Source organism: Cupressus sempervirens, chromosome 4, assembly GCF_028749045.1.
Source record: "Cupressus sempervirens isolate cs-2001-9-10 chromosome 4, ASM2874904v1, whole genome shotgun sequence".
NCBI lineage: Eukaryota > Viridiplantae > Streptophyta > Pinopsida > Cupressales > Cupressaceae > Cupressus > Cupressus sempervirens.
Window position 1 is genome coordinate 418317790 of NC_143121.1, and position 27568 is coordinate 418345357.

Here is a 27568-nt window from a genome sequence, read left to right on the forward strand (position 1 = left end):
AGAAATGTGAAACATAGTCGTCCAATGTTTCTTCCTCTTTTGTGATATTTTAAAAATATCATCTCCTCTTGAATCATTTTCTTTGCAGTTATCCAAAAATAGAGTTTGCATTTCATCCCAAGAACCTACTATATTGGCTCCTAAATCCATGAACCATCATAAAGCTAACTCTTTCAATGTCACTGGAAATAATTTGAGCTTATGGGAATCAGTGTTGTAGTCAAAATTATGATAGAGTATGTCAAATTCAAACAAGAATGTATCAGGATCTTTAGTTGCAAGGCCATAAAACTTTGGTAGAGCATTTGGAGGTATATTTTCGAGATTAGCATTGGTTATAAGGCTTGGGAGAGGAAATGCAAAAGTAGGTTGTGCCAATACTGGACATATTTGATTATGAGGTTGCTATTGAAAAGGGATATTGGGCATTGGATTGTTAACAATTGGCAGATTTGGAGTAGTACTATCAAGAATACTAGCGAAAATTTCAGCAAAAGGTTGAAGGCCACTTGTATCCAAAGGTTCTTCCTTTGAGGATGATTCTATAGGAAAAATAGGGTTGTGTCTTAAAAAGGAAACTTAGCTTCTTCTTCAGTTTCTTCATTCAAGTTAACATGCTGCCATGGAAGAAATCTTCCATATTCATCACGTGGTCTTCCTCTTCGATGCATGTAATTGAATTGGTGACTTGTGAATCAAGCACTCAATCTTGTGGTTTCTAACTAACACACTAATCTAGAAACAAAGGACTTAGGAAGGTTCCTAGTTTGACACGATCTCGACAACAACACCAAAAATGTAGGCTTCCTTAATAGATCAAGATAATCATACTCCTATTCTACTAACAAGGGTGCTATATCTAATTTTGAGGACTATCTATTCCATTATGAAAATACATTTGAATTGTCAACCAAGGGACATAGGAATTGAAATGGGTTAGCATAGTATGTGCACTAAGTTCCTTTGAATCTTAACACCTATGCTATAGGAAAGTAAAATTCATGAAAGGAATATATACTACTAATATAGAACAATAAACACACTTAGACTATCAACAGGGAATTATAGAAACTACAAAAAAGAGAATTCTAAACTAGTTAATAGTTCAAATATCTGCTATGATAGTTTTCTACAAGTGTTGCAGGAACTCTCACAGTAACTATGATGTAGGACTAACACAATAAATCTATCTTAAACAAAAAATTACAAGAAATGAATCTACTCTACCTAAATCTATTCCACCTCCCAAGTGGCCCCCCTTGGTTGGCTTTAGCTAACTTAAGAACACAACAAGAAATCCAAAATCACTCTCTCGTTAGAATTTTTGTTTTTGTTACATGTCTGAAGAATTTTTAGAGAAAAATGAACAACTTCCAAATTTTCGAATCTCTTGAGTAACTCTAACATCCCACATATATAGAAGATTGGAACTTATTACAAAACATAACACAAAACTCATAAGAAAATATCATTAGTAGAAAAAGGGCAGGATGTCAACCATGACTCTTGAAACATTGACTGAATAAAAAAATAATGGTTTGCAATAAGGTAACAAGTCAGTTTTCTAAAATAACTCCTTCTACATACATGGCTTATTACCTAGTGCTGACCTACATTTCATGCATTGACCGGTCTCTATTACTTCTTATTTAACACATTGTCTGCCACTCTTTGCACCACTTCCACATTTCCTACAAATTAGTAACATCTAAACATGCAACAATATTTCTACTCTCACTCAAAAATTAAAACATAGCTTAAAACATTTATATGAAATACTGCACTTTATATATAATATTTAAGCAAGGTATGTCATAACCACTATCCATAGGTTTAATAGGTTCCAGCTATATGCAACATAAGTTTTTAAGACATTTAAAGCAAGTGTTTGGGAAATGTTTTCTCATGGATTAAAAGAGTAAGGATCATACTATAAAACTATATCAAATTTGAGACATTGATTTGTCTCATCATCCCTACCTACATCAAAGTAGATGATGCATGAGTGCATTAGTGTAGTGATACAGAGCACTATTGTTTGTCTGGATTGAATTCTGATGCTTCCTATATAGGGGAGTATCTATAATGGATAGAGTCATCTAGCACTCTTGATAGATTTTGTTTTGAATAGTGTCTTCAGACACTTGAGCATGCCAGAGATAGTTGTTGCAATGATAGATGGTTGCTAAAACCTTTGAAATTGATGTCAATGGGGGAAAGATTATAACATGAAAAACATTTTGATATAGAGGACATTGAGGGGAAGCATGTATGATTGATGAAGAGGATTTGAAAAGAGGATAACTATCTTTAACTGTTGCTATTCTTGGAACTAGATGTTTTTCATCTATGTTGCCATCAAAGCCAAAGGGGGAGATTTTTGGAAGCATGAATGCTGATGATATTTTGATGGGAGAGTATGGTAGAAATATTATTTTGATGATATGTTACATTCATGACTATGCTTGTCATTGATGTCAACATAGTAGTTTTTTGTGGTATCTGACAGAAGAACAACGATAAGGATCAAGTTGGTACAAGTAGATCATTGAGTATTTTTACTAGTGAGGTTAATGGGAGATACTACTAAGTGTCTATCATATGCAGCTAACCTCGAGTACATTATATATTAAGTCTGGAAGAATTTATGTAATTTTTTGTGAAGACTATTATGAGATAGAGTTTTTAGAAGCATGTTCTAGTAAACTTGTTATATCTCTTAACAGAGTTGTTATTCTGAGAAGCAAGGTTAAAGGCATGTAGAAGACATGTTGGAGATGACATGGCTAAGCTTACTCATCATAATATTAAATGTACACAAAATTATTCAAGGTACAAGGTGACAAATTAATGTTATCACTAAGTATAACGTGTTCTTCATGTCATCCTATAATAATTAATTGAGAAGGTGTAATAGCTTACTCAATTAATTTTTTTATGGATTCAGTATAAAGGAAGGACATTTTCCTTTGTTATGTATAAATGATTTCATGAATCATGAAGAGTGGAACATAAGAGAAACAAGTTGATATGTGAGAATAAGCATAGTAGAGTGAAGTTGGAGAAAACTTCATTTCAAGGTTTTATTTTGAGATCCAAGTTTTGATATTTGGATCTAAGGTTTGTGACCTAGTCTACAAGGTTTGATAGTGATTGGTCTGGTTGATAGGACAGAGGAAAGAGGATAAAGAATAATACAAAAAATTATTCTGTAAGGAATAGTTGAGAGATCAGTGAAATAGTGAAATTTAGTGGTCTTTCCTTAGAAGTTGTTTGGACAATGGGTCCTTCTATCTTCTACAACTCCTAACAGGGTTGGCACAACTCCTAATAGGATTGAAATCTCCTAATAGGGATTCAAAGCTAGTCTCCTAATAGGAATTCTTATGTACTAAATGTTCTTATTGACTCCTCATAGGGTCCATCTTCTAACAAGGAGTATATATATCTGTATATCTTTATGGGCATCATTACCACTAGGGTTTTCACTATGATCAAGGGTTTCCCTAGTTAACACATCTAGTGTAATTGTGTATGTGCATCTTGTTATGGTTGTTGTTTACTTTGATTGAATGGTTAATATTAATTAAGGTTGATAAATTTTTTAATTGGATAATTGATTCACCCCCCCTTAGTTATCTTGGTGGACTATTACTTCTAACAATAGTCGACTAAATTTCCATGGCAACATGATGAAAACCATAGATCTTTCTTAAGATCGACAATCTTCATTATGTTTTTTGATTACTATGCATGAATGAAGTAGGTCCCACTTGTTCCACATGTCATGCTATTGTTATGCCACTTTGAATAATGATCAAGCAACTTTTTATAATGATATAGTGATGACTGTAGATGTTCTTTTGATCTGACGGCTTAGGAGCTTCATCATTAAACACTTATAATTCTATTTTAAAAACATCATCCATTAGTTTAATCCTCATATAAAAATTTTGATTTAGTCTCTAAGCCATTTGACTTATCAACTTTGCAAAATAGACAGTCAAATCAAATATGTGTTGTCAATTTAATTTCAAGGAGAGTAATACCACCTTCGACTGGGTTCTTTCACCATTTCTACATCTTTCAATGTTCACTCTACAACAAATTCAACTGATCCTTCTTGCAGTTCATTCTCAAGATCTACATATTATCTTTAATCTTGGTCCTCATATTCTTTGTTGCCATTTATTCTAAATATGTTTGCAATCTTCTTCTTGGATGCATCCCGTCTTAACCATAGACACTTGATCAAAGCATCATGGTTTCAAAATAACTTTCTTCTCATTTAGGAAATTCATAATAAACTCTCCAAAAGCCTAATCACCTAGCCATGGATTGGTACATTGCTCATATGTATTCCCACATCAAGTTAACTCAAAGGAATGATGAGAAGAAAGACATATTCTATGGGCAATCTAGACTCAAACTCAAGACATTGACACTTAACTTGACTCAAAATACTAAATAAAAAAGATATGAACTGAAACTTGGGCAACAACTGGCTTTGTCTAGTGATTCAAGCATAATAATGCTTGAAAAAACTCTAGAAATCTTTGGCTTCACACAAAAGGTGACAACTTGGAAATAAAAAGAACAGACTAAATTAGGAAAAAATCAACAAACTACCTAGGAAATCAAAAAACTAAACTAAAGCAATCTACATGAAAGGAAAAGTTACCTATCTTTCTACTATGTAGGGGTTACTCACTTTCAACTTTGCATTTGATAAAACTTCAAATTTGGCCCATTATAAGAACATGGGAGGGTTTGTCCAGTAGGAAATGCCAACTTGAAAAAATTATTTTGATTTAGTTGTATGATATGGAATGGCCCTTTCCACAAAGATGAAAATTTGGAATGCATGCCTCTTGGGTCATGTCTTTTATCCCATAGCAACAACAAATTGCCTTCCATGAATTTTCTAGGCATTTCTCTTCTATCAAACAACTTCTTTACCCTTCCTTGAGGTTCAATGTTTTTATCAACCATCTCTTCTCTTTCTTCTTACAGTTTGGTAAGATACAAGATCCTCTTCTCTAATCAATCTTTAAAAATATATTCTTCAATCATAGTCTTTCGTTTACATGCATCAAGCTCTAGAGGCAATGGAAAATTAGCTTCCACTCCATAGACTAATTCAAAAGGTGAGATACCTATAGCTCTTTTAGGTGTGGTTCTGTTAGCCCATAAAGCATCATGTATCTTCTTATGCCAACTTTATTGATTATTGGAGACCAATTTATTCAAAATATTAATCAGATGCTTATTACTAGACTTAGTTTGTCTATTTCCTTGAGGAAAATAGTTATAGGAATGTCCAACTTGAATACCATTATCATAGAAAAATTCAATAATCTCTGAAGAGGAAAATGCATCTTTTAGCATGACAAGCCAATAATAACATTGCCTCAAAATTTTAAATGCAGTGACAATAGAAGAGAAGTGTCCTCCACATGCCTCATTCTAAAATGATGTCAACAACTTTACCTGCTATCCACACACGTTAAAAATGTTCCATCAATTGCTTTCTTGTAAAAGAAATCATCATGAATCACATACTTCAAGGCTTTTGTTTCTAGATTTCTTCTTTTCTTAGTAGTCAATCCATCAGGGCATTCACCATATGTTAGAAAATAAGCAATGTTTGAGAACCAAGGATCCTAAAGACTTACCATTAGAACTTTTTTAGTATCTTCTGCCAAGAATTTACCAGGTGCATTACCTTGTGCAAGTTTGGTTGGCTTTATTTTTATATCATATTCTTGGACTTTTTCTATCCAAACTCCTCTATTATTACAACCAGCCTCTTGTTGTGTTAGAATACTTTATTGTAGGATCTCACACACATATTATTGAATGAGAGTGTACCACATAAAACCTAAATTTTTTAAGGGCTCTCACCACTGCATATGCATGTTTTTCCATCTAAGACTATCTCAGTTCTTCATTCTTCAATGGTATACTCATGAAAGCAACTGGAGCTTGTATTATTTCTTTATTTTCTTGCATCAATATAGCTAACATAGTATGTTTTGAGGCATAACAGTTAATGATGAATTCTTTAGTGTAGTTAGGATGAACAAGCACAGGGACTTTGGCAATGGCACCCTTGATATCTTAAAAATCCTTTTTCCCAACATCACTCCATTTGAAAGTTTAATTACATTTCATCATATCAACTCTACATTTAACTATTTTAGAGAAGTCTAGAACAAATTCCTAAAGAAATTTACTTGGCCAAAGAAAGACTTCACTCCAGTTTTACTCAATGGTAGACTTAATTGCTGGATAACTTTAACTTTGTCTAGATCAATCTTCACTTCTTGAGATACAACATGACCAAGAAGCTTGCCTTCTATCACAAAAAACACTAAATTCTTTGGATTCAGTGAGACACTATGATCTTTGTATATTTGTAACATCTTTTTAAAATCTTGATATGATATTTTCTCTTCTTAGAAAATACTACCAAATCATCAATATTTATGACAATGATTTTATCTTTAAAATCACCAAAAGCCAAATTCATACCATGCTAAAAGGTTGAACCTGCATTAATTAGGCCAAAATACATTATTTTGTAGGAAAAAGTACCCATGGTGTGATAAATGTAGTTTTTGTTGGAAGATTGGAAAGATTTTTGGAAGATTCATGATTGAGTTTTTCACTAATGTCAACATAGCATGTTTGATGTCTTTTATGGTATCTGATAGAAGAACAATGAAAATATTAAGTTGGTATAGGTGGCTTGTTGAGAATGATAACCACCTGAGGTTATGGGAGATAGTTTGGAGTATCTAGTATATTTATTTAACATTAGAAGTAGAAAGGACAAGTCTAGAAGATGTTATGTAAGTTTTGGTGATGTCTATTCTAAGATAGAGTTTATAGAAGCATGTTCTGGTAAACTTGTTATATCTCTTAGTAGAGTTGATATCTTGAGGTTCAAGGTTGAGGAAATGAAGAAGACATTTTTAGGATGATGTGGCTAAGCTCACTCATCATAATATTGCATGTACAAAAATTTATTCAAGTTGCAAAGTGGAATATTAAGGTTATCACTAAGTGTAATGTGTTCGTAGTGAGGTCCTATAACAATTAATTGAGGACTAACAACTGACTTAGGAATAATTTTATGGACTCAGTTTAAAGGAAGGACATTTTCCTTTATCACGGTATGGATGAATGTGAATTGTGAATTTTTAGAAAGCAACAAAAATTACAAAATGCAGAAGTTGAGCAAAGCAGTGTGGAAGTGAAGGAAACTTCATTGCCAAGGTTTTGTTGAGTGATCCAAGGTTTGGTATTTGGATCTAAGGTTTGTGACTTGGTCTATAAGGATTGATAGTGATTGGTTTGATTGATAGGATAGACAAAATTAAAGAGGAAAGAAGAAGATACCAGTAAATTACTTATGTGAGCAGTGAGCGCTTCTTGTAGTTGAAATTTGGTGGTGGCCTCTTCTTGCATACATTATACCACAACTCCTAACAAGGTTGGCACAACTCCTAATAGGGTTGGAATCTCCTAATAGGGATTCAAAGTCTCCTAACAAGGACTCATTGTACTAAAAGTTGTAACAAACTCTTAATAGGGTCTATCCTCTAACAAGGAATATTTATATTAGTACATCATCTTGTTCACATCATTCCCACTGGGGTTTTCCCTCTTATCAAAGGTTTCCCTAGTCAACATATCTAGTGTAATTGTCTATGTACATCTTTGTATGGTTGATGTTTACTTTGGTTTAATGGTTGAGTTTTTTTAAAGAAGATAAGTGTTTTAACTATTAGATAACTGATTCACCCTCCCACCCCCCTCCTCTGAGTTATCTTGGTGGACTATTGTTTCTAACAATTGGTATCAAAGCATCAAGTCCTTGAAGAAAAAGTTTAATAGCTTTGGGAGATCCATGGTGAAAATGTTTAGGAAAGATAATCTAAATTTTGATGGAACAAACTATGACAACTAGAAGGAAAAGATGAAGACACATTTTTTGTGTATGGGTCTAGGATATTGGCTCTTGAAAAAATCAATGAAGACAATCATTGAAGAAAATGAGTCAAAAAGTTTCTTTGAAGTAGAAAGAGATCTTCTCATGTGTGACATGAGAGCTAGGGAAGCACTATTGACTACACTTCCTAAAATTGAGTACAATCAGGTAAAATCACTTCCTACTTCACATTTGATTTGGAAAGCTTTGGAAAATAGTTTTGAAGGTGATGCAAATTCTAAGAAGTTGAGGCTACAAAGTTTGATTTGTGTGTTTCAAGATGATAAGATGATGGAAGATGAATCTGTAAGAACATATATAGTCAGGATATCATAAATTACTATAGGTATTAAAGCTCAAGGAGGAAACAAAGAAGATGATGAGGTTATATGGAAGATATTGAAGACTCTAACACCACCATTCAAGCCAGTAGTTCAAATGTTATAGTTGTTAATATCATGTACCAAATATTTCACCAAGGAGACATTGCTTGGAAGAATTGAAGCAGTTGAGAATGAATTTAGATAGTTTGGAGAATTGACCATAATAGAGATAGCTTTCAATGCCTTGAATATTTGATCTAACCTATCAAGGAGCACAAGTGCTAGAGGAGATTTTGCTAGCAGTAGCATATCTAAGGAAGATAGAAAGTTTGATGAAGTAGTAGCCCTTTTGGTAAGAAGAGAGAAATGAGATAAGAAAATCTTTAAGTGTTGTACTTGTGATGAACATGGTCATTATGCATCTAAATGTCCTAAAAGGGAGAAAAAGTATAAGGGAAATCACAAGCCTAGAAAAGATAGAGATTGTTTGCATGCAAATGAGGGTAATGATTCTGATGATCAATCATTAAGTGCTAGTGATGATGCAATTGGATTTGTGGCAATTAAAGAAGAAATTCTAGAGAAGGTAGCTTTGGTATTGAGAAGAAATCTAATTGGATAATTGAAAGTGGTTGTTCACATCATATGATTGGTGATATGAACAAGTTTACTAATTTCAAAAAAGTCAAGATGGAGCAATTGTCAGAGTTGGAAACAATGCAACATGCCAAGTAAAAGGTATTGGATCTATTACTCTTGATGGTAAAACTACTACTGAGGATGTATACTTTGTTGATGGTTTAAAACACAATATTTTGAGCATTAGACAACTAGTAGACAAAGGTTATTAGTTACAGTTCACCAAAAAGACATGCATGATCAGAGATAAAGATGGAAAGGTAATTAGAAAATGAACTATATTTATAGGTAATATATTTCAGTTGAATCCTATTGAAATGACATGTTTATTTGCAAAGGTAGATGACAGTCGGCTATAGCATAAGAGATTTTGTCATATAAACTTTAAAAGTATTGTGAGGAAAAGTAAAATGTTTTCTGTTAGAGATTTTTCAAAGATTGTAAAGCCTACTAACACAATTTGCAAGGAATGTGTTTTGGCAAAGCATAACAAAACTTCTTTTCCCAGCAAGTAGTTTACCACTACAACGGAGTTGGAGATTGTACACACATATCTCAATGGTCCTACAAAGACTAGAGTATTCTATGGTGAAAAGTATTTTATGATTCTAGTTGATGATTTTTCTAGAATGATGTGGGTTGCATTTCTTAAGGAGAAATCTAAGGTATTTGACAAGTTTAAGATATTCAAGAATAGAGTTGAGAATGAATATAGTGTAAAGATTAAATGTTTAAGATCAAACAGAGGAGGAGAATTTACTTCAAATGAGTTTAACATGTTTTGTGAGGAAAATGGAATTAAGGGACAGCTATCAGCTCTGAGAACCCCTGAAAAAAATGACATTGTAGAGAGAAGAAATAAGTCTATTACAGAAGCTACAAGAGCTATGTTAGTAGAGAATAATGTATCCAAGACATTTTGGAGGGAATCTATGAATACATAAGTCTACACTACAAGTCAGGAAGGACACAAACAAGACACCTTATGACACTAGTACATTTCCCCTTGTTTTTCTACCAACATTTTTGACCAAAGGCCATATTGGCATATGATTTCATTTTTAAAAAAAATTTTATCCTCATGCTGGTCAAAATTCTGACCAAACTAGGGTTTTATGCTTGAGTTGGTCAAAATTTTTGACAAACTTGGGTTCATAACAAAAAAAAGATAAAATTTCTATGGGAGATTTTTGAGAAAACATTTGCACACAAAATTTTTGTAGTGGCTGATCTCAATCGGGGAGGAGGGACAAGCAAAGGGGTACAAGGTAGAGATCTGTTTGACAGAATTCTTCAAAGAAATGTGGTTTTTTCAACTAGTGTGATTGTAAGAAATGTAGAAAATGGTCTTTTAAAAATAATTTTAGAAGATAGTAGTTTTTAGGCTTTTGATTGGTATTTCTAGCACAAAATTTAAAATAAATTTATTGGTAAGGCATTTAGAAACATAATACAAGTGCAATAGATAGGTTTTAAGAAAATTTCATGAACTCGACCAATTTTTTCCATGCCCTGGCATGTGCAAAGCCAGATTCTATGATTTTTACTAGCGTTTTTACTACCTGTGCCAAAATAGGCATTATGGAATAGTGTTAGACATTCATAATTTTAGTGTCACTCTAGTCACTGTTAACATGCACACCGAGTATGGAACTCAGGAACAAAGATAGGGATAGGAGCCCCACCCTACCCCCCATAATGAGGAGAAGTTAAACTGTGAGTGCCTTTACCTTTTCTGTGAGATGAACTGATTATGATTTCTGTAGGGAAATGAGAGTGTGATGGGCGCCTACTGGCATACATGGATTTGAAGAAGGTAAACTGTGAATCTCTTTACCTTTGCTACCAGATGAAACAATTATTATTCCCCATAGGGTGATGGGAGTGCAATGGGTGCTACTAGTATACATGGATCCAAACTCTAGGTTGAGCTAGGACCAGTTCGACCAGTTGAATGAAGAAATCCCTTACTATTTGGGGTTCGAGCAAATGGGTTTTTCCAGTAGCCTAATAGGGGTATTACAAGCTTTCTTCTCCATGTGAGTTTTTAGTTTGTAAGTTCAAGAATTCATTGTTTAGATAAAAATGTGTTAGACCCACTTGAGATTTTGAAGTGTTACCTATTTCATAAAAGCAACCAATGCTTTAAATCATTCAATTTTTGTTAGTTTCCAAGGTTTTATAATCTTGACAAAAACACATGGTCATCTACAACCCTCCATACAAAAAAATATTATGCCCCCCTTACACTTTCTTTGTAACTGGGGCCTTAACCTATGGAAATATTACATTTGGAATGGCCTCGAGATTCCCAAATCAAAGTGTTGTTAGTTTCAACAAAATAGGAAATCTCTGCAACTGCTTAACCAAATGAAATACCATGGATACCAAAATACACTTAAGCTAATGATTTAGCTTATATACTGCATGGAAATTTAAAAGTCTGACATTAACAACATAAATCTAACCATTAAAAAGTATAATGATAGGGAAGAGATTCATCAATATGGAACAATATGACTTTATTAATATCTCAATCTACATACATCAGGTTTCAAGACAAGCCATGATCTATAGAAATTTACTCTTAATGACATCACTCCATATACTTGTTGCATACATCATTCTCCTTGGCAAAGAAAAACATCTCCAAGTTTCAAGGTTCCTACACATTGATTACCTTTGGATGATAATATTATCTATAAATGTTGATTACTTAGTGCCTTACTAGAATCAAATGCCCTTGTTAATTTGATTATGTTCTTCTCTCTTGTTCTATGTTATATATTAATGATCTCGATCAGATTTGAATTTGAGAGTACATTATTTTTGCACTTACTTGTTGATTAGATTGATGCTTTTATGGATTTTTGTCATGAAAGTTTCCTCTTTGATGAATACAATACCTTTGAACTCTCTCAATTCCCACATATAACAAACAATATTATCTTGAATTTAACCAAATACTAATGCTATGCATAAGATATAAGATATGTAGTGCTCATTATAGATGGTACTTGATTACTAATGCTATAATATTCCTTGTTGATTGCATTTTTTTATCTCTAACAATCAACATCATACAAGGATTTTGTTGTTCCATACAAAATTTCATCATATAAAATCATTATTCTAGAGGAGACATCATGAAATCATTCAATTCAAGAAACTTATGATAGGTCTCCCAATCCTATCCTTGCTCAATCGATAACCTTCAAGGTTTATTGCCCTTATTCAATCATCATTTTCACAAGATCATCATTCACTATGCCGAAATGTTTCTCAAAAGGATTAGTTCAAAGGGTCATCAACTTAATCATCAATAAATCTTACCTTATCAATAAAATCTTATTCTTTCCATTCAAGGTTTCAAACATACTTATCAATCCATGATCCTTGTCCAATGTCCTTATAACCTACAAACATGAAACCTTTACTCTATTGCCAAGTTTCATTATTAACATACCATGTACAAATACCCATTCTAACAAACAAGATTCTTACATTGTTGTTAGAAATCAATCAATGAACTAATTATCATAATAACATTATAATATTCATTATATAATACATGCAATGTTGAATTAGATATCTTTGGGCATCATGCACTATCAAACTCTTACAATATCCTAGCTAAATCAATAGTGAAGTACAATAATATAATATTGTCTATTACCTATAACAAGGAATATATATTCACTATTAACATTCAAAGTATGTTAATGAGATTTCATTTAATCTCAACTTTTGGAATCTTCAACATAACGAAAGATTAGTCCTTCCAATTCATAATCCTCATTGAATTGGTGAATCAAACTTCACAAAAGAATAATGGTCCAAAATTATTGCCAATATTTAGACAACTAAGCTAAAGTTTTCATGAAAATTATATTGTTTATCTTCATTGGAACATCCACCCAAGAGTATAGAGAACCCATTAAAATTTCCTCTTCCTTATTAGCCTATTGTCATTGTTCACAAACCCTTATATAGTATTCTTTTGATTAATAAGACTTGTTACAACTAGAATACATGGATCTTGCTATTTTAAGCCACTAGGGCATCATGACATTCTCACATGGAACCACTTTTCAATGAAAATTCAAAACCAAATGAAAGATCACTGAGTTTACTATGAAATTCCATAATATTAGAATTTTTGACTAGTTACCTAGCGAGGGTTTCAAAAATCTTACACAAAACATAGATACAATGCTTTAAATACACTGAAATACGTCATATTTATATTTTTTGATAGTTTTAGATTAAGGTAAAAATAGGCTTTGAAGGGGTCCTAAAACCTTTAACAAGAAATCAAAAGATAAACCATTAAGCCCCACTAGGTTTTACAAGCACCTGAAACCTATAGTTTTAAAAGATTCAAATTCAAGTTTTATAGGGACCTAAAACCATAATAAAACCAAAAAATGAGACTAGGTCATGGAACCTAGATTTAAACAACAAACTCAAATATAAAACCTAGATAATCAACCAAAAACTAGGACAACTACCAAAATAGAGACCAAAAACTAGAAACACAAATATCTGCTATTGCAGTTCTTTGATCATTTGGACCATCTCTTTTCTAGCCTCCACCATACTTTGGATGGTATTAACAATAGCTTCCATAGTGACCTCAGGTACTTTTTTCCTAGAGCTCTATCTAGTTCTTTTACTTGGAGTACCTAGAGATATGATTTCTTCACTAGTTTTCTTCCCTAAGCTAGCAGCTTCTACACAATTGTTGGAAGTAACCTGCTCCATCTTATTTATGCTTTCTTTGATCAATAACCAGAGCTTGTTTTCATATTACTTTAGTTTGTCTAGTATATACCGACCTAAATTTCCATCTAAGTGGTCTTTCCATGATCAGTTTCTTGGTTCTACTCCATTTTTGTTACTTTTCTTTTCAAGTTTATTAATTCATTATACACCTAGGAGTTGGCTTGAAGGGAAGAATTTTCCTTGAGCTTTGTAGTATGCAGGAAAGAAAGCCTAGTATCTCTACTAGCAGATTCATCATTTTCCTTCCCCATGTCTTCCTTACCCATAGACTCATTCTTCTCTTTCCTTGAATCTTTCTTCACATTCTCAAAATCCTTTTTAGTGAGGTCCTCCTTTTCCTTCACCATTACTTCTTTTTCATCCCTCACTCCTAGGGATTTCTCACTCTGATTGGTATCCTCTTCACCAACATTACCCAACCCAGTATTTTTATCATTACTTTCATCCATCTCCTCCTTACCAGTTTCATCCTCTTCCACATTTTTTTGGGGGGTTTCTCCTCCTCTTCCACATTTTTTTCTTCATTATTATCTGAGTTATCAGACTTAGTAATCTCTTCCACATTTTTTTGAGGGGTTTTTTGCTTTAGATTTCATCATTTTGCACTAACCCCTTCCTAACCTTTACTTTTCTTAGAGTAGGTTTCACTCACATAGCCCTTCTTTTTCTCAGAGGGAGGGGAAGACACAATAGCCTTATTCTTATAATAATTCTCAATCAGTAAAATTAACCCTTCATGAAGTATCGGGCATGATTCTTTTTTTCTACGAGCTTAGAGACTATGGAGTAAAGAAAATCTTAGATAAAAAGGAAATGAGATTCTATCTTTGTGCCTAAAGTGATTTAGGAACACAAAATGAAATTTATGAACACATTTAGCTCTACCATCTAAGATGAAGTACTCATGGATGCATGAAAGCACGTCTTGCTAGATAACCTTGATTTGGCCCAGTTCGTAAAAGTCATCATTCTTCTCTAGGATCTTTTCCTCCTCATCCATTTTCAGAAAATTCTTAAATGCTAATTTTGAAATACTCATTTCCTTGCTAAATGTAATGCCTTCCTTTGGCAATCCTATCACCTCAGCAATGAAATCTTCGATCGAATGCATCGTCACTCCATGCAAAGAAACCCTATCTTCAACCTAGTTTTTGAAGAAGGCCACTATGACATGAGGTTTACATCCATGAAGTCACTCTAGATAAGTGGTGGCATTCCCCTTCTATAGAATTTTCCAAACAAAGGTTTTGGCTTTCCATGCCTTGCAATTTTTAGACTCCTGCTTTCATGGTTCTCTGCCCATTTCCAAAGACTTTGTTTTGCTAAGAAAATCCAGAGTTGAGTGGAGAGGAAGAAATAAAGGAAAACTAGAACTAGGGTATTCATTAAAATAGCTAAGGCACTCATAAGAAAAAATACATGCAAAGGTAGGATTGAATTCACATTAATGTACTTTCCTGGGAAAATAACACTAAATTCCATATATAATTATATTAGCAAATATTTCCCTCTATCATGTGAATTCTATCATAATTAATGAGAGATTTCAAATCCATATCCGTACTTAAATCATCGTGCCATGTCATCTTACACTCTCATTGGACAGCTTTGTTGGTGATCCAATCAGCCACTACATTACCTTCGTGGAAAGAATGGGAAATAAATACTTTCTCAAATATTTTTTGATAGTTAATTTTGTTGTATCTATTCTATGCACTAGTGATTCTAAGATCCATTATCTTGAATATGTTAAGATAGTAAATCAAAAGCATCTTGGTTTGGTGACACTGATTTTCAATTAGTTTTAATAGAGAAATAAGAGATCATTGTTCATTGACAAACCCTCAGGTTGGAGAATAAATATGATTGTCACCTTAAATATAGTGAACTATGGGTACAAAAACCATCTTTTGGTTGTGAAACATCCTTATCCAAGGGGATCCATGTCCTTTCTCTTCAATTGAATTGGGTGTAGAGGTTGTGTTGCATCAATTGGGTACATTGCATAATTGAGTGGTATATTGAAACAAAGAAACACAACTTCTGTACACTTGATTCTAATAAAGAGAGAAAGAAAATGGATCCCCAATTTTTGATAAATATGCTTCAAGACTGAAAGATAGTATCCTACCATTCATGCCTAAAAATTTCATGATCTAATATGTCCTTCCAATGCATAATGCTCATCTGTATACATGACTGCCAATATGAGTCATCCTTAGATTCATGTATTCCCATAGTGAATCCACCACATAAGCCATCCCATATGTCCATCATAACTTATATTCAACATCTCATGAAGAGTTACAATGTTCCTTCATAGATCATAGGGAAGATTTTATATGATATCTTGGAAATTTTTTTGAGGCAATGAAGATGGGATACCATCTTTCAATTGTGAAGCATTCTTATCCAAAGGAGATCAATGTCCTTTCTCTTTAATAAAATTAGGTGAAGAGGTTCCTTCAACAACAATGGCTGGTTCTATGAGGGCACCCCTTGGCCCAATTTTTTAACATCAAAAGAAACTTGTAGGTCTTTGTATAGAGAATTTCTCTGGCTCTCAAAGATTTGATGGAACTCTCACCGAAAAAAAAGGGAAGGGTTGTGGAAAGGCTGATGATTTACAGTTACCTCCTTTTACATCACCACAAAAGACTAGATTTGTACCATCCTCAACTACAAATATGAATAAAAGAAACAGTTTTGGCTGGGCATAGAGACATGAACCTAATATCACTAATGGAAGGTAGTCTCCACTTCCACAAGACAATCATAGTGAAATGTCTAAAGATGAAATTTTACTCCTCAGTCTTTAAACAATGCATTTGGAATTGAGGCAAACCATGCAAATGAGGATGCAATTCAATCTAGTAGAGGGTTTGTTTTTGGCAATGGAGGTTATAATAATGCAACTCATTTCCCTATAGAAATTGGAGTGAAAGCATCATCGAATCATTCAGACTATGGTTCTAGTAGAAGTACACCTATGAAAAGTGTCTCAAGAGCACTCAATAATGGAGCTTCTATTAGCATGACCATTGATAATTTTGGATTTCCTACTTCTTAGAACTCAGCTACAAGAACTAGTCATGCACATAAAACTCTTACTATGGCATTGATAACACCTACAGTGGTAAATACTATTGAAGTGCCACATTTTGAGCTCAAGGAAGATCTTTCATTTTGGATGGATCACAATGTGCCAGTGATGAATCTATTTTTTCTTCTTCCCATTAAGTAGAGTGTTTGGGTTGAAAAGCAAAACTTTCTTTTCAACTTACATTTTTGGCTATTTGTAATTCTAGTTTTATTTCCTTCTCTTTTTCTTTATGCAATTTCTTCATCTCCTTTTTTTTAGCTTTCCACTTGGCATCTTTCTTAGCCTATAAATGTAACAAATTAGAGAGGATTCTATCTAGAAAATTAGATCATAAAGAATATTTCTAGCGTTTGCACTCAGAGAGGGTGCAAGAGTACAACTAATAGGGTCAGGCTGTAATAGTTTGAAAATAGTTTGAAAACAAGAGCTCATATATGTTCAAAAAATGTGTGTATAGAAACATATAGTAAAAAAATATAGCCTACATGCATGCCTAGAAATCCCACGAAAACATAGGAGAGTAATAGTACATTATGAAAATGCTTCATGGTCACATCTAAAGATGGAAATAGTTTATGATCAGAGTCATTCCTTCTAGCAAGAGTTTCCACTATTCCTAATCTGGCTTTCATATATTACTGCAACCATTAATAGGTTTATCACCAGTAAAATTCATTTATTGATCAACTAACAAAATAAGGTCATGCATAAAGTTTCAAATAACAAGCACACAAATATTATGTAATGAGGTAAATATTATTAGAAACCCTAAATACTCCTTTATGCTTCTAGATTTATAAATATAAATGAATTATTGAGAGTATATAGATTAGACGACTAAAATTTTGAGAGTAGATAAATTAAATAGGTAACATGCAACAATCTAGAATGTGTAGCAGCTAACGTGCATACCGTGTAACCTACAAATTTTTTATGATCCTTTAAGTAGTCCAATTGGCTTAAAATTGGAAAGGTAGCTACTCAAATTAAAGTTTCTATTTGACTACTATAAATGTTGGGAAGTTGCAACCATCAAAATTATATATCTACATTATCATCACACCAAGATCCCATCACATGAAAAACTACACATTATTAAAAAAAAATAGTGAGGCTATCTACTCTAGGGCACAACATCATATGGAGATGCTACTTGTAAGTGATACAAAATAATAGTGTTATCTACTCCACTTTCCTCCACCATATGAAGTAACTACCCATTACTAGTCTAGAACAACAATGTCATCTCCTCTAGGATCTATCATTATATGTTGGAGTTATAACTAGTAACTACAAGTCTACAACTATGCATCATGAGTTTAGCTTACATACTATTTTGTGTTAGTCTATCAAGAGCACTAGCCATCCAAGATTTCTTCCCTTGCCATAGAATCTTATTGATACATCGAATGTATCAGAGAAAAAATGACTTCTCACTCCCTACTACTAATTTAGGGTAACTATTATTCCAGGAACCAGTACTGCATAGTATTCTCCATCATTTCATTTACCAGTAACAATGTCTAAAAGAATGAATCCCATCTTTTAAATGATGGAAATGAGTTGCATCACTTACAATTATAGATCTTTTAGAAATAACATGAAGCTGTAGTGGCACAGTTAACTGATGGAGATTCTTCAACATCATTAGGCCTTTTGCGAGGAATGTACCATGACTTGATTTTTGCCATAATTGATTATTGCAAAGAGAATATCCTTGGTCTCACATCCACATCATGGAAAACATTTTTTGTCCATCTTGATGAGGAATCATGGAATATGATCCAAAATGTTGATGTAAATTAAATATTTACAACTCTTTCTAGAAGCTTTACACTCAAAAAAATTATTATTAAGTACAACAGGAGCTTCCGTCACATCACAAGCTAGATTCTACAACATTCGCATGAATTTCTTTTTGATGTTGATGATATGTGTATCCTGCTAAGAATAAATGTACCATACCCTTATTCAATATTTAGCTACATCTAGGACTCTTTACCAACCCCTTTTCTTTTATCATTGATTTCAACTTGGTTGCACCATCCCATCTTCCAGTTCTAGAATAGATACTTGAGAGCAATAAATAAGCTCCATACTTTTGAGAATCTAAGTCAAGGAGAAACTTTTCCTAATGTTCACCAAGCTCAATATTACAGTGAATTTTGTAGGCAAAGAGTAAGTTGCCCCACACACTAACACTAGGCTCTAAAAATAATTTTATGATGAACTTGTGAGCAGAGATTGGGTCCATTGTGTTGGCGCTCAAAATTGTAGCCCTGATTTTGAGCACCATTGAGAAAATCAAGCCTCATAAATGCATATGTACTTGGCTATACTTGACTGTACCTTTGAGGCCCCTAAGGTGTTTAATGTTTCTAACACCCTAAATTTAGCCTATCTAATTGTTCCATGAAAAAAAATTGAGATTTCGAGCTATTTTGTGAAGTCTCTTTTTAAGCTAGTTTCAAATCTGCATTTTCACCTAATTGTCAAATAGTGACAGGAGGTTGTGTTTGCATCTAAATATCTCATACCCAAAAATGTTTCATGACTTGCTACTTAGGGAGTATTTAGTATCCATATCCAAGAACCCATGTTTTAGATTTTGAGTCATTTTGAGTCCGTTTGACTAGGTTTTGAATCCCTCAAAGTTGGTCATTTAATATTGTCATGCTGATGCAATTAGTTCATAATTCTGGGAAGCCTTGTTTGACGTGCTATAACTTTTGACCAGTTGAGTAAAATGATGAAATTCCTTTTGCATTTTATTTTAGAGGTCAGAGACTTGTTATGTTTCAAGTTTCAAGTCATGAAAAATTTGTTTGATCAGTTTTCAAATGTGATTCCATATGCAATTTCTATCTTTTTACTAGTGTCAGCATTTTGTAGATTTTTCAATACCCCTGTTCGTGATGTTATATCCCAAAATTTGTAATAGGTGAGGCCAAATGGATTATACCACTATGTTTTACTCCAAAAATACTTTAACTGTGCCAATTTTTAAGTCTTGATGAATCCATTTGCACACTTTTCCAGGTTCATTCCATTTGCAAAAAGTGTTTTTTGTCAGTGTTTCTAGTTTGCAAAATCCAAGTAACCTACTTTGACTGCTCACCATTTGCACCTTGTTATTCATCATGAGCCCAAATCCTAGATCCATATTCAAATCATGATAGTAAATCAATGCCCCAATTTTTGTTCTCTCAAGTGTCCGTTTGCCCAATTTTCCAAGCCAAATCTGAACCCAAGTTATTGTTTTCTGACATGTTTTCTTGCAGGTAGTTTTGAGAGGTCAACTTTGACAGCGAATATCTTTTGGCCTCGAATTTTTCATGAGATGAGATTTGACAAGGTACAAGAGTGTAGAGCAAAGATTCAATGTGCCAGTTTTCAAGGCCTAGTCAGAGGTTTGGGTCAGTTTTTAAGGCCAGTCAATGGACCTCCTAGCACAAATTTGATAGGTGGAAAAAGTGATAAATTGAGCTTTTAAGGATAATTCAATAATTGAATTTGATTTTGATCAATATCAAATGATGAATGGGTCAGTTTTAAATATTGGGTGTTTGAAAATGATTTTTTTTTAGTCAGACCCACTTTGGGGCCTGACTGATTTCATTAAATCAATATGATACTAAGCACTGAAGTTCTCAATGTCTCTGGATCCATCACATGAGCAAGATAATTGGGGTTCATTAGCGAGTGCAAGATCTTTACTGAGGACCACTTCATAACATGGAATTTTTCCAGATCTTGTTTGTTATCAGAATATATTCTCCCATCTGATAGGTAGCAAGCAAGTGTCAGATTCCAATGGTTTGATTGGTTTTAATCTCCATTCATGGCCATGGATATGTTGAAGATGGAAATTTTTCTAGTTGTATGTACTTCTTTATGGAAGTGGTGCTTCTCTTTTGGTGTTCCTGGCTTGGTTATCAAAGAGAAAGGTATTGCAAGGAGAAATACACCTTCTCTATTTCATGGTTTTCCTAATGAATTACTTGACTCAGTTGATATGATGATAAACAAAGGATAGACAATTATATTTAAGAATACTGAAGAAAATTAAGTGGAGGGTATTGATTCAGGCCATCATAATTCTTCAAGCACATCGATAGCATTTGATGTTACATTGAGAGACTTGCTGAAATCCAAAGCAAGATCAAATTCTACAGCAGAGGACAGGTCTTCACTTGCTATAAATTCTTCTTGGACTATTTCATCTAATGTAGATGAATTCTCTCCTGCTGCACTTCATGGTTCACCATCTAGATCAATTAACTTAGTTCATGAGGATGAAAAGAAAGTTGGAGTAGTGAGATTTGGGAACATCAAGTAAATTTTCCAAAGACCCATGTGGTCAGAGCAGAAAGCCATCCACCAAACAGAGAAACCCACACTTTTTAACAAGGATTCACATCAACATGCACATAACAAGGAGCACTTCACACCAAGTAATAGGAGCAAAAGCTGACAATTAAAAAGACCACATGCAGGAGTAGCTACTCTATAGTATAGCATCAAGTATAAGAGCCAAGCATTAAAAAAAAAACTCTAATGACATAGAAAAAGGGATGGAGCTGGCAGTGATATAAGCCATAGGTAAAATTGAAGATGCCTGGTCAAAGAGAGCTCATGCAATTGAGCAATACAGCTGCAAGAAACTAATGCTCAATCCCCTAGTAGAGGTAGAGCATCCAGCATTGAGTAGACCCACACGTAGAGAAAAGAGAAAACTAATAGGCTGAAACAAAATTTTAGTTTCCCCACGCTAGGTGAAGGAGGAACTTTCATATTCAAGGAATCGCACACCAGTCAAAGACAAATCTCCCACACAAAGGAGAGGGATTGAAGCATAAGAAGCAAGTAAAATTATGCTGGAGCTCCACACAAATAGGAAATAGGGCATGACACGTTGATAAAAAATGCAAGAGAATAGCTACAGTCAAAAGAAAAGCATAACTCGCCCATACTATAAAAGAAGTCACACATACATGAAGAGAAACATGATTTCAAATTGGAATAGGAGTGCTCGCGCAGGGGCAGAAAACAAGATCACGCAGACACAATCAAAGCAGCGACCTAAGTAAGGAATGGTGAAAGCCATAGGAAATAGGTAGGGACTATGTGAAAATAAAAAGAAGAAAGCTTTAATGAGCATCAGACACCTGAGAGTTTAATTAGCTGCGCACCTTCTATGCCACAAGCTTGCATTTGTCATTTTGAAACTTAGGTGTTTGAGAGAAAATGGGCTAGGGTTTTAGCGGCCATAGTACATATTCATTGGGATGAATTATCCCACATTGAGTAGACTATTTGTTCTTTTGATGTTTAAAAACAAGAACACATACTTTGAAGAGTGTCTTAAGACATCGCCTTTCAAAGGCAGTGCTTGCATAGTGGACCTGACCCCGTTGATGTCAAATGGAAGACAGCTGGTGCAAAACACAAATTTTTTTTGAATGAAGATGTTGAAAAAGTGATGATGTCATTGATGGCATGGTAGAGGAGATTATATCTGGGCAAAAATTCCAAGATGCTGATGTGGCATGATGAACACGTGTCACGTAGGTGCATTCTCACATGCACAGTTAGCACCTTGCTAACTGTAATGCAAGAAAGTGGGTTGCTACCATGTGGCAACATCTCCCACTCTGAAGTGACATGACATAATTGCAACAGAGAAATGAGGTGGTATGTCGACCAATTAGAGGCCACCACGGGGAAAAAATTTGGTCAAAGCTTGTTGACCTAGATTGAAGGAGAGGGAAAATATGAAATGTTTGAAAAGATAAATTTTTTTAATATATTTTCTCAAAAATGTACATTTAATAATTTTAAATTCAAAAGGCATTTAATCTAAACTGAAAACTTTAGATTAGTTTAATTTTTTCAAAAATTTAATTTTTTGAATTTGCAGACCAAGGTTTTATAGCAAGGGGGGACATTTTTTCAAACTGAGATTCTAGAGGTTTCTGGCAAGCAAATTGGCTTGATATTATATATTGCCAAAATTAGGAGAAGACAAACTTTCTAATTCTGAGGTTAGTTTTTGTACATGAAGCAATGTGTTTAGTTTTTTCAAGGTTTTCTCTTAGATTCCTATTTTGCAATTGCATTCAGGTATCAAAGTTTAGAACTGTTTTCTAGTAAGGTAATGACCTGAATGTCGCTAAAAGGTAGTGAAAATGCAGTTAAGATTGAATTCTAATAAGATTCACTCAGTAAAAACTCAATTTCACTAGCATTTTCATGAAGCTTTTAGATATTTTGACGACTCAACAAGTTTTCATCATTGAACAGAAGATATTTTCAAATCAGTTGCAGAAATGATGAAACCAACTTAGATCAGATGCGTAGAAAGAAGAAAGAAGTTATTTAGTTCCAAGGGATGGGATTCCAAGTGGACACATGTCACTTTGAGATCAGATCCAAGAATTCTTTCTTTTCTATATCATTCTTTCTCTCTTTCATTTTTGTTGTTGGCAGTTTTCTCTGGGTAATACTAGTAGGGTTCCAGTGTTTTACTATGAAACCATTTTCTTCAGCATATTCTCTCTTGTATGAACAGCAGTAGGAAAGATAATACAGATAGTTCAGATATGTTTGGTGTTTTCATGTTTTCATTTCATGTATTTGGTTGTATTGTTTCAAGGAAATGAATACAAATGAACAAGAATTTCATTAGTTTCATTTTGATTCTCGTCTCCTATCTCAATGAATTTCCAATGTTTTATGGTCTTTGAACAAAGAGCCCAGGTCATAGTCGTAGTCGCTTAAGGCTGTATGTTGTTTCATCGTTGCTTATAACCGAAGGGGTTATGTAAATGCTTTAGAGAATTCAACAGGGTTGCAAGTTTACTGAGGGGGATATCATGTAAGAATGAGGTTCAGATTGAGCACAGATGTTTATTTACAAGGTAAATAGATAGATAAGATATTTGAAGATACAAATAGGTATTAGATATCCATATGTGTGTTTTTGATTCATGGATTTTCCCAATGGTTAAGGCACTAATTAGTTTATAGGATCATTAGGTCTTATTGCTGCATATCTGAAGTTTTGCTAAATTCAACATTATTAATCAAACGTATTTTCTCATTTTATGTTGAAGGACCTAAATGTGATGCCCTCACTCAACTTGTGAATATCATAGGATTTGCAATTTGCTAGCGTAGATCTATGTTGTTACATGAGTCATTAGGAGATATAAGGGCTTTTATTTGCTTTGTTAGATTCAGGGATATGTTTTGCACTGTTATGGTATCAATTGAATTTGAGGTCCACCCACCTAGGTCTTGTAGAGCCTGAAGTAGAAGAAGGAGTTATGCCTTATAGTTGACCAAAGACTACAGTCTAGTGTATCTGTCATAGGAATTTGTTAGCCTTAGATGCATTGGATTGGTTTGTTGGTTATTTTCAAAATTGTTAAATCAGGAGCCAACACATTGGGCTTAAGACTAAGGAAAAGTCCATCCTTGTTACAACTCATAGACTCGAAATTATGTCACCAGCAAAGAGAAACTATAGAAGATGTGAAAATTTCTAGTTCATGGGACATAGCTAAGAACATGAGTACCTTTGAGGAGAAGAAGAAGGCCTCTAACTTCTTAGCCCTTGCTCTTAGAATTGGTACATGGCAGGTAGGTGATTCATGGCTTCAATAATATCATTATTCACATAAACAACATAACCCTAAATCCTACTCAAGAAATGACTTTAACATAATGTTGATCAATCCAATTTGAGTGTTTTGTGATTTTCTTTGGGCTATTGCCCATTCAATCAACTTATTGGTATTGGTTTATTTACATTATATTTCAAGATATGAAGGTGACTTGTTGGAAAAATGCTATTTCTCAAAATGAAAGCTTGCTTGGGAAGTATTGGAATGTGGGTTGAAGAGAAAAATAGAAATTCAATGGGGAGATATCTCTGGTCTTGAGGCAACATGCCCTCAAAATGGACCGGGCACCTTGAAATAGAGGTATGATATCTAAATTGAGCATATTCATAACTTTGTAAGAAATTGAATTTTAGATAAATGCATGATATGTGATATATTGTAAATCAATATTAAGTAATGAAAATTTACAAATATTTTGCATATACAGCTATCCAGGCCACCCATGTTATTCACAAAATCCGATCCACATCTAAGAAAGCACATAATTTGTCAAGCAACCTTTGAGTTCACCTCTAGTCAAGAAACTCTCTACAAGTTAGTAAATTCATCCCTCATATAAAAAACTATTAATCCAATCGAATTCTCTATTGCATATCAATTAGAACTGTTGAACTTTCTTTTTGATATAAGATGATTTAGACATTAAGTAGTCCAACAGTAATTTAACAATGTTACCCAATAACTGTTAAAGAAAGATTTGGATGAGTTTAACATTAAACATTTATCAATGGATTTAGTATTAGTTATTTCACTATTTGAAAATTTTGATCAATTATATGTTACGTTAGAGTAGACTCAAATTCAAGACCTCTGAGAGAAAGACTGATAATAACTCTTTCCTTTGATCAATAGAGTTAAAATTAGCCATTCAACTATTGAATAGGTTTAATGAGTTTAGACATTTATCAGTACATATCCTAACTAAAATTTCTTATATTATTTTAGGAGACATTTGTTGCATTTTTCCAACGGACAACTTGATAGGTATTATCAGAACCTTATTGAATCTGATTCTCACTTGAAGTTGCTAAGTAAGAAAGGTTTATCAAATAGGGTTTCTCCATTGTATAGGATTTATAGATCAACAAAGTCTTTACTTTATATTGCTACAATAGAACATTTAAAGACATTTTTACTTGTTAGTTGAGGAATTCATTGTGTCATTGTTGTTCAAATATTTATTGCAGATGTGAAAACTGCTACCAAGAATAAAGTTCCTTTAGTATGCTCTCTGACACTAAACTGGGTAGCCTTTTGTATTGAGACAAGCAACAAAGCTGCAGTTCTAAAACTGCATAAAGATTATGTTCCAATTTGTATGGAGGTAAATACAATATTTTTCTTCTCTATAGTTGAAGTAATTCTGAAGTTGAAATGAATGTGTATACACACTAATACATTTTTTACCAAATTGCAACGGCACTTTCGTTACAGTTTTTCCATCACAACCTTGTCGTCGTTGCAATTGCGACGACGATAAGGTTGTGACGAAAAAATTACAACGCACTGCCATTGCAATTTGGTACCAAATGTATTAGTGACATATTAGTTTCTTAAATACTATTACATAAATTTTGTGTGAGTTGGGTATGCATCTCTCTCAGTGTTGACCATTATCTTAATAGTTTTATGCTTATTATTATTAGTGCCTAGATGATGGAGCTCTAGAAGTTAGAGATGTTGCATTTTCAGTATTGGCAACTATGGCAAAGGTATGCCAATGTCAATATATGTTATTTTGGATTTTTTAAAGGTTGATGCTCATTAGAGTTGTAGTTTTGCATTAGCTTGTTGGAATGAGACCTTTAGAAAGATCATTGGAAAAACTTGATGAAGTAAGAAAAAAAAGCTTTCAGAAATGATTGGAACATCTAGGAGTGGTCAAGCCACAGTTGCACCATCAGTAGGTAATATATGTGACTATATTATTCTTTCTCAAGAGAGACATGGGCTACAAGTATCTGAATTGAATTGGTGTTGTTGCCTAGGTTCATCACGAGCTAGAGCAAGTGGTGGTGTGACTTTAAATTCAGAGGTGATACTTTGGCTATATTTAGGATACATAAAAAATCAAGTCATTTTTGTGTACATTTGAGATTTGAGATTTTAATGGATTCTTGTTTATTTTCATGGCATAAATTCCTTAAAAAAATAAAATTATATGCACAATAGTTACAAACTATATCAAATTTTAAGCACTGGCTAGACCAAAGGGAAACAATCTATCGTGTTCTATTTGGACATATTTTTACTTTAGGAGGTTTTAATAAATGTCAAATTAGTGAATTGATGTTAGGACTTGTATGTTACTAAAGTAGTCTTCAGAATAGTGATGATGAGTTATTACCTAAGTCACAAGGTACGAATTTAGATTCTTGTCGATCACAAAATTCTTATTTCATTTTTTGGGGCAAATTGAACTGAAGCCAGCTTTTCCTTTTCTCATTTTTTTAGTCTAATTGTAATGCAAGCTACTTTTTTTTTTATAGGATTGACTTGGTGGCAACTCTAAAACAACAATTATAGCTAATATTAGTCCATCTTTATGGTTTGTGTCTAGTTTTTCCCTCGTCATAGATGTAACTTTTATAAGCACTTGACATCTGTATTTTTATTATTAACTAAAAAGATGATGCAATATCTAAACAATTGACTTTGTATTGATAGTTCTACAAATGAGACATTGAGCACACTTAATTTTTTTTAGTGAGCCAAATTCATTCAAAATAATATATGAATCCATCCAACTTCAAGTTCATATTGTTTGAATACATCCTGAATCCATCCTTTTGTCTTTTAACTAATTATCACAATACCATTTGTTTGTTATTATCAGGCTGTTGTAAATGAGGATGCTTCAGGAGATGCTAAGGACATGTAACTTCACAAACCAGCATTCTGTCAGCTTTAGCTAGTTACTGTCACTATAAGCTTTTGGAATCAGTAAAAAAATTGCTTGTGACAAAGACAACATAGCCATCATGTGTAGAATAGATAAAACCTCATGCCACACATTTGATATTGTTGTTTCCTG